The sequence below is a fragment of the Salvelinus sp. IW2-2015 genome, unplaced genomic scaffold, assembly GCF_002910315.2.
Source record: "Salvelinus sp. IW2-2015 unplaced genomic scaffold, ASM291031v2 Un_scaffold3618, whole genome shotgun sequence".
Taxonomy (NCBI): Eukaryota; Metazoa; Chordata; class Actinopteri; order Salmoniformes; family Salmonidae; genus Salvelinus; species Salvelinus sp. IW2-2015.
In genome coordinates this window covers 46,327-55,951 of record NW_019944895.1, presented here as the reverse complement: position 1 = coordinate 55,951, position 9,625 = coordinate 46,327, and the positions used below count along the sequence as shown (strand labels likewise).

At 43.1% G+C, this 9,625-nt stretch overlaps 1 long non-coding RNA gene and 1 pseudogene across 1 annotated transcript in view; one reads left to right on the top strand and one right to left on the bottom strand.

Annotated features, from left to right (window-relative positions):
• Window positions 1–4,843: 4,843 nt before the first annotated feature.
• LOC139025946 (THAP domain-containing protein 5-like) lies at window positions 4,844–7,962 on the bottom strand (annotated as a pseudogene).
• An 853-nt stretch (window positions 7,963–8,815) lies between these two features.
• LOC112076199 (uncharacterized) overlaps window positions 8,816–9,625 on the top strand; it is a 3,365-nt gene continuing 2,555 nt past the window's right edge. The window contains exons 1-2 of the long non-coding RNA XR_002895130.2: window positions 8,816–9,050; window positions 9,214–9,296. This is a non-coding gene — a long non-coding RNA (uncharacterized lncRNA). The remainder of the gene's footprint in view (window positions 9,051–9,213; window positions 9,297–9,625) is intronic.

Here is a 9,625-nt window from a genome sequence, read left to right as displayed (position 1 = left end):
TTGTTGCGTTGCGCTTCAGAACAGCCCTTAGCCGTGGTATATTGGCCATATACCACACCCCTCATGCCAATATGTATAAGTAGTGTATGGCTTGTCCAACAGTGTTCATAACCACTACCTGCATTCACATAATTACTGTACTTCGTCTTTAAGGGGCAGTCTGCGTTTCCTACATCCAATTTTGGACTTTGAAATGAATTAAATCTACCCATTGATTCCTGAAGAATAATTACTTATAAATGCCCCATGAATTTAGTTTATCTGTCGTACCCTATCAGAACCCAATCGAAAAAACTGTTTTTACTCCAATATTTGTAAACAATGAATTGTAAACAGAGTATACGCTGAAAACAGATGTTTACCAAAACAGTGGTGGGTGCCGTTTCGATATAGTTTGAACTGCAGAGTTTTAAAGGCGCCACTGTTCCAAAGACATGACTCCTACATGGAACTGTATGTGCTGTACTGCAGGGTTTATTCTACAGGTTACAGTTAGAATTACCGCGCCTGTCATTCACCTGCCCTTTATAGAATTCACTGAAGAACATGTTGTTAATTTACTTGATGAACAAGCCCTCAATTAGCCTTGATGGACACCTACTGAGCATTCAATACAAAATCAATTAAGAGACTTCTCTCCCAGCCAATCAGTCCCAATTATAGACGATTTCTAATGAAACAATGGTGGGAACATCTGTCAGTAACACAGGTTTGTTTACTTGGCTCGTCTCGTACATGAAAACAAACACTAAATTTCGACTCTTCATTGGCTTTTATGGATCAGAGTGGTTACTGTGGGGTTTTTGTGTCTCCATGGCAATTGGAGGCTAAGCTATATTAGTATGTCTTGGGAGTGTTATGGCCACTCCTCCCCGTTGACACTGTAGTGGTTCTAAGTGTGCTTGTGAGGAGCGAAGACCGAGGCGAGAGCGAAGCGAGAGAGGACTGTAGTGGTCCTCAGACCTTCTTTAGTCCCTCTGAGAGAGAGAGAGAGAAGAGCGAGAGAGAGAGAGACTGTAGTGGTCCTCAGACCCTTCTTTAAGTCCCTCTGAGTCGAACGAGCGAGAGAGAAGAGAGAGAAAGAGAGAGAGAGAGAGAGAGAGCAGAGAGAGAGACTGTAGTGGTCCTCAACCCTTCCAATTAGTCCCTCTGTGATCAGACATGTCATCCTCTATCTCCAGGAGAGATCAACAGCTCTGTGATCAGACATGTTCATCCCTATCTCCAGGAGAGATCAAAAAGCTCTGTGTTCAACATGTCATCCTCTATCTCCAGAGAGAGTCAACAGCTCTGTGTTCAGACATGTCATCCTCCATCTCCAGGAGAGATCAACAGCTCTGTGTTCAGACATGTCATCCTCTATCTCCAGGAGAGATCAACAGCTCTGTGATCAGACATGTCATCCCTCTATCTCCAGGAGAGATCAACAGCTCTGTGTATCAGACATGTCATCCTCCATCTCCAGGAGAGATCAGCAGCTCTGTGTTCAGACATGTCATCCTCTATCTCCAGGAGAGATAACAGCTCTTTGATCAGACATGTCATCCTCTATCTCCAGGAGAGATCAACAGCTCTGTGTTCAACATGTCATCCTCTATCTCCAGGAGAGATCAAGCAGCTCTGTGTTCAGACATGTTATCCTCTATCTCCAGGAGAGATCAACAGCTCTGTGTTCAGACATGTGATCCTCCTATCTCCAGGAGAGATCAACAGCTCTGTGATCAGACTATGTCATCCTCTGAGAATGCCCTGGTAATGTTCCATCTAACCTTCACATACATTAAAAAGCACAGTCTCAGAGACGGATTAGATGTGTTCAAGTGTGCATCCCCAAATGGCTCCCTATTCCCCATATAGGGTATATGGTCATAGTAGTGCACTATAAAGGGAATAGGCGTGCTCCATTTGGGACATAACCATGGTGAATGAACTGGATGTCTTCGTGTCTCATGTTCCTCCACCCTCGACGGGTCGGCAACAACCGGATTGCATCTGGTTTTCAGGGGAAATAGGAAGAGTGCTGTGAGGCGACTTCCTCTTCAGGACGTAGACACGCAACACTCCACCTTAACTCCTCCTCCACATTTACTGATTGGTTGAACAGTGCAGAAGAGAACCTCCCCCAACAGTACATTTTTCTCCTCAGGACCGAGAGAGGGAAACGCCCGCTGCGTCAGGTTACTTGTCACTTATGTGCATGATACACGTGGCAACAGCGCCACGACTCAATTGAACCAATAATGATTGTGTAAAACTTCCAGAATAAACGTTTTTTTTCTGTCTGGAGTCATTTTTCTCAAATGAAAGGCAAAAACAACTGACCTGTTCTGACAATACCATGCATAACGCATGTTAATACTTTAGACTCCAGGTGATTAGTAGCTCGCCTTCAATTACTAGAAGTATGACTATCTTTGAATGGACATAACACAGTGGATGATGGTTCATTTAGCATTAGCCTTTCACAAACAACAATAATAATACCATCAAAAGACTTATTACTCTGAAATGAAATTAGACTCTAAGTAACAAAACAAACAATGGCCCATTAAGTCTGTTTGTTTACAGTCTTGACTAATGCGTTGGAATAATGCTAAACACCTCATTATTCCTACGAGTCGTTCAGGCAAGTGCAGTCAGGGAGCGCGTTCCAAATGGGCCACAGTAGTGTATTATACAGCACCTCTGGGAAGCAGACAAGGCCTCGGGCCCGAGGGATGGAAGGCGTTTCTCTCAGGGATGGATGCAGAAAGATGCAGGGGTGAATCCTAACGAGTGTTGACGTAGTCATGCAGTGATGTCAACGGGAGACTAAGTGAACATTTGGCATCTAATGAGAGCCTTTAGAAAGGTCAGTTATGACGAATGCATCAGCATATAATTATCATTGAAAGAATGGACTTTCCACACGTGGCAGTAGCACCTAACAACCACTTGTCTTTTGTTATGACTACGGGTACAATTAAAGTAAGTGCTTTTCTAAAGGCAAAAAGTCAGTGCTTAGATGTTCATGTTCAACCATACCTGGAGTTCTTCCTGTATCACACAAAGTCTGTGAATAGGCTGCTGCTCCGGAAACCTGGATCAATGCGTTCGCCAGCTAACTGTCCAAAACTGCCTGAAATAACTTCACAGTTCTGAAGTTTCCAATCAAAACAATATTTCCAATAAAAACAACCAATTAAAAAAATTGCTTTCTTAATCAACCAGAACATCAATAGTTAAATGTGGCTGCTAATCAAAGTTAGCTGGCTAAATTAATAATCCTGCTTTCTGAAATAGCCCATTGGGTTGGTGCAGTGCAGACATAAAGGCTGCCCGATGGCAGTTTGCATTCTGCATAGGATCTAGGATACAAACAGGATCAGACTATCACTTGGCAACAGACAGAGCTGCAGTCAGATGACTAGGAGAGAGCCTAAAGGCAGAAAAGTGAGGAGCAAAATCAGATTGCCATTTTGAGGGCCATATTCTAATGTAATACAAAGTTCATTAGATGTGTTGCGAGCACAAAGGTACTGCATTGAAACACACAAGCACAGCAATTAACATCTGTAATTGAATAAATGTTGTTTTCCTATGACCGACATGATTGGGTGTTGTGTGTGTGTCCTTGTATTCGTGCTGCTGCTACATTCTATTGGACAGACACAGAACAAGGGTGTGGGCCAATCATCGAGAGCCAAAGACAGGACCTATAGGCCTATCTTTACATTATCAAAGTCAACCTATATGATTTTAAATGGTCAGTGAAGTCCCCAGCTTCTTCATTACTGCTCAACAGGTCTTCTCGGATATCAATGAAATKGCTGTGAAGTTGACTTTGTAGCATTGCAGACTAGTAATCAATCAGTCATCTCAGTGTACACGCTGTTCTTTTTACCTGAGATCAATAAACTGGGGAAGTGACAATGTCCTAAGTTTGTCTTCAGAGTGGCTCTGTGAGGCGTGTGACGTTTCTCTTATAGATCTCAGGTCAAAATAACAGCATGTAGTCTAYACTGGGATTAGAGCTCCCTTCATCTCACAATAGCCTACAAGCAGCCCTTTTGTCAACGCTGTCGTGYTTTATGTAGCTGCTATTTATCTCTCTACTACTGCTCCTATGGAATGCTAGTGGTTGCTCACATTATGTTTCACTACAAGTGATGTGAAATGAAATGGTCAGKTCTGGTTCGACGTTACGCCACGTTCATAACAGCAGCGAACTTGGAAATCTCCGACTTCCGAGCGTTCAAAACATCTGTGAACTCGGATTAAAACGAGCTCCGACTGGGAAAAATACTTTTGAACGGTCGTTCAACTCGGAATTTCAAGTCGGGAACTCGGGCCTCTGATGCCCGGGAACTCCATAAAATATAAGGTCCAAATCATGATGTCAGCGATCTACAGGTGGACGGTCGGAGCTCCAGAAAGAGTTGGAGCTAGATTCCCCCACCCCCCAGCTGCATAAAACTCCGACATGAAGATCACTGACGTCATGATTTGACCCCCCCCCCCCCCCCCCCCCCCCGTCCGAGTCCCAGTTGTCTTGAAACCATCAGTTTCATCATGACAGGTGTGATGTCATTGCCAGTGCATTGATAAAAGCGTTGCAGTAATGTAAGCCCATCAAGAATGAGGACCACAGTTTTGCATTTTCGTCAACGAGAAGTCAGTTGACCATTTAATGACATTATGGAAAGAAGTAGATGACGCCCAACCAATGGGAGTCAAGGAGCAAACAGTTACATCATCAAAAAGATGCAACGCTTGTTGAACATCAAATATATTATTTAAGCAAGTATTAAAAGCTTGACGTTTCGGCCTTCAATGGCCTTCACCAGAACCGGTTATTATCAGAACCTGTTAATTTATCAGAACCGGTAAATTTTACAGAACCTGTTATTATTCAGAACCGTTTATTTATCAGAACCGGTTTATTTATCAGAACCTGTTAATTTATCAGAACCGGTTTATTTATCAGAACCTGTTAATTTATCAGAACCGGTTTATTTATCAGAACCTGTTAATTCATCAGAACCGGTTTATTTATCAGAACCTGTTTATTCATCAGAACCTGTGTATTTATCAGAACCGGTTTATTTATCAGAACCGGTTTATTTATCAGAACCGGTTTATTTATCAGAACCTGTGTATTTATCAGAACCGGTTTATTTATCAGAACCTGTTCTGATGAAGGCCATTGATGAAGTCAAGCTTTTAATAGTGCTTGGGTAAAAATATATTGAGAATAGTGAGCAAGCATTGCACCTTTTCCTATTCAACCATTAATTAGAACCAAGAAGATACACCTAAAACGGTGTAATCGTCTCAATTACTCGGATACTTACGTACCGCAGGATACTTGTTATTATCCACATAAATATAAAACAGTAGTGAAAAACATTTGTCTTTTTATACATTAATAACAAGCAAAGTAAGGATCCGTATGACCGCACAGTAGATATGATATACAAATACTATATCATTGAATAAAACAAGCAACCATCTGTAGCACGAGAATAGGGAATATCACTTCCCTTAAAACGCTCCAAATGACATTTATGTCATTCTAAACATGAAACAGTAGTGCATAGCGCCCAGGGCCTATCCAAGACACAGTGCCACCTAGCGGAGACAAATGGAAGGACAGGGATCCCCTGCCCAGAACGCTCTTTGAGAAGGGCCTCACTACAAGTAAGTAATATAACTCTTGTGAAATATGTAAACAGATAATAAATAAGTACAAGTGATTGAGACTGTAATAACCCTGTAATAACCCTGTAATAACCCTGTAATAACAACACAAAACACATCTCCATCAGAAAGACCGTTGTTAACGGAAACAAAGCACTACGGTTAAGACATCAGAGCAACGCAGAAGTAATATAGTCCTCTAGTAATTTCTGCTTTCTTTGAAAACAATGTTGCTCTTCTTCAGTTGTGCCATCTCGCCTCCAAGCGATCGTATTTTAGCCATGTGCTTTCCTCTCTCCTATCCAGCTCCATGATCTTGTTGTGGAGGCTGGCTGTCTTCCTCCACAGCTGTTCCTGGTCCGTGTCCTGTTTTGAGTAGGAGTGCTCGTACACAGAGATGTGTTCCCCCTCCCCGGGCCCTCCTCCTGGTCTCCCACCCACTCCTCCCTCCGCAGCTCCAGAGGGAAGATCCTAAACGTCTGACCGAGGGCCACATGGAGGGCGTCCACCGTGGCTTCACATTCAGAGAAATGGCCGACAGGGACGACGATTCACAGCAGAGCACAGTCACAGTGGAGTCCAGTGTATCCAGCTGCTGCAGTGGCTCACCAGACAGGTTCAAGCATGAGGCTGTCAGTATCCCACCACTGTCTCCAGATCGTTCTCTTGTCACCTCACACACTGCAGCCTGGGTCTCTGAGAGCATCACCTCCCCCAGGACCATTTCACTAGGAGTAGAGGCCTCTGTGTCTGAAACAAGCGGTCTTTCATATAACAGTGTAGTGACCGTAGATTCACGGCATCCTCAGGGCTAGGGACAGGAGTGACACTCACCACGACTGGTTCCAATCTGACTGTCCTTTTCAGAATCAGAGGTGTATTCTTGCCAGGAGGGGAGGGGGAGTGGATGAGTTCAATGTTGGCGTCGCATATCCTGGTTTTGGGCTTGGTGGTGTTCTTACTGGTGAAACGGCTCTATCTTCATCCTGAGGGAAAGAGTGATGGTAAAACACAAACAGAAATCATGCTATCATATATAGCCATGTATAGCGCTGTAATTTCTTTAATTTTATTTGGGGGATTTGTGTGTATTATTGTGTATTATTAGTGTACTGCATTGTTGGATCTAAATTAAAGCGTTTCGCTGCAAAATATGTTGTACAAACAAAACAATTTGATTTCGCACTTTAACAAATTCCAGGGATGGTTCAATCAAAATCAAGGCAGTCAATTCAGGTAAACTTAAATAACAATTAAAAATGTGAAAAAACAGCATCTATTTCAAAGACTTCTCAATAAACTGAGGAGTAGAAGCTATTTATTTCAAAACTTTTTTTCCATTGTTGAATTTTAAATTAAAATAAATTCCTGAATCGACTGCCTTCAAATTGAATTGACCCCAGCCCTGATGAATCCCCAAGAAAATATCCTAACACAATGCTTTGTACACGCAATGACGATCAGTGTAAAATGCATGATCAAAGTAATGTGAAACTCTAATATCAGTCACTATTCTGGAAATGGCATTAAGACTCCTGCTAATTTTGTTGGGTGTCATAGAAGGGGTGTCTGTCTACTTACATGGTGTGTGTGAGGGAAGATGGTAGGGAAGGCAGTGTGTTTCAGGTACCGGATCCCCCATCGCAGGTCAAAGCAGTCCTCAGTGAAATGTTCACTACACAGGTACTGGTGTCTGCTGGGGATCCACTCGTCTCTCTCATGTTGTCTACCCATATCTGCAGCCTGACCTCATCTTGCAAGGGGAACCTGTGGGAGGAGACAATACCAACATGTTGTTAAGACAGCTACATTTGTTGACATGCCCTAATTCAATTTGTCAGCCCCATCCAAATTCTCAAGATTACATACAAAGCATTGCTTCTGTAACGTTACTAGTTTTCAGCCTCGGCTGAAGCCCGAGAAACACAATACTGTAACAACTAATGCAGCAGCAGTCATTCTGTTATACACAATGGTAAACAAAGGAGGCTTTGTGTTTTTCTATGACAGCTAACTATTTGTTCTGAGGGCACTGCTGGATACACAACGCTAGCCAGCAACCAATATGAACATGCTAGTTAAGCTAGCTAGGAGTAGGACTGTATCTGCACATATAAGAAACGTGATGTGAAAATAATAGATACCGTACGGGTAAAAGCTTATTCTTCTCTTCTTTTCTTTAGAGGGGTGTTCCTCCACGATTTTTGCAAAGTTTTACAGCACAGTAACGGGGCATATTTCACCTGAAAATACATAAAAATGTTGTGCACGGAAGTCTTTCTGTCTTCCTCTACTGTATGGCTGCGCAGAGAAGAGAGTTGCTGCGGCACGTAAGTTGTGGCTCACTGTCCAAATTACACTGCCCTCTAGCGCTAGGCGGTGGAACTGTATATTTCCCACCAACCAGAGCCATTCTGCATTAGATTGTTAATTATGCTCTCTCAAACAGTGAGGCTGCTGAGGAGAGCGGCTCATAATAATGTCCAGAATGGAGTGGTACGGAAGGTATTACATGTGTTTGATACCATTCCATTCACTCCATTCCGGCCATTAGTGTGAGCCATCCTCCCTCACGCAGCCCAACTGCTCTCAAACATCCTTTATTGTTCTGTAAACAAACGCCTAAAAACACATGCTGACTTCGTGTTGTTAAAAAATGTAGGGTTATCACTACCATGGCAGACCCAGGATTCAAACCCATGCCATAACAATAACATTGTCTCATAGGCTACTAGGACATAGGATCCAGGACACATCACTTCAGATATCAGGAAGTAAGTAGTAGGTAGCGTGTACGTGTGCGTGTGCGTGTGTGTGTGCGTGTACGTGTGCGTGATGAGAGAGAGAGAGAGAGACAGAGAGAGAGAGCAGAGAGAGAGAGAGAGAGAGAGAGAGAGAGAGAGAGAGACGAGAGAGAGAGAGAGAGAGAGAAGAGAGAGAGAGAAGAGAGAAGAGAGAAGAGAGAAGAGAGAGAGAGAGGAGAGAGAAGAGAAGAGAGAAGAAGAGAGAGAAGAGAGAGAGAGAGAGAAGAGAAAAGAGAGAAGAGAGAGAAGAGGAAGAGGAGAGAGGAGAGAGAGAGAGAGAGAGATGCATGCGTGGGTGTAGTTAATTATTAAGAACAACAAGGAGCTGGACTCTGTTCCCAAGGTGATGGAACCAGGAAATGGCACCTACCAAATAAAGCATTACCTTAACAGTAGTCAGGCAGATAGGGAGGTGAGAGGAAAAAAAGTTTGTCTGCCATTGCTGTTGCCCGTCGCCGTGTCAGTGAGAAGTAACCACAGATCAAATATCAGGAAGACATCATGAAGGTGGACGACAAGTTTCAAATTCTGAAATTCTTTGCAGCAGTTTTCAACTCTGTTTTCCTGGTAAGAACAAAAAAAGATGGAGAATTCAACCTAATGTTAACCAACTAGCATTCATCATCTGAMTCTTCTAGAAACGATCCAGAGATGTGGCTTTGCCTCTCTACWTTAGGGTTTGATGTACTACATATGAAGTGACATGCATCTWWCTGAATCCTCTACACAGATTCTGGGGCTCTGTATCTTTGGATGTGCGGTATGGATCTTGTTTGAYAAAGACAATTTCATTTCTGTTCTCAGCTCTGGTAAGTTATACTGGACAGAGAATTGCCATTTGTCACATTTCAGAGTTTCTATATTAACTCAAATGTTATGAGAGAGACGAGGGTGTGATTGTTCCTCCGAAAACACACCTGTGTTTTTGTTGTGTGTGTGTGTGTGTGTGTTTGTGTGAGTGCGTGTGCTTGTGAAGGCCAGAGACAGACAGAGACAGAACAGAGACAGACAGACAGACAGACAGACAGACAGACAAACAGAGACAGACAGACAGACGACAGACAGACAGAACAGACGACAGACAGACAGAGACCAGAGACAGAGACAGAGACAAGAGACAGACAGGAACAGAGACAGGAGAC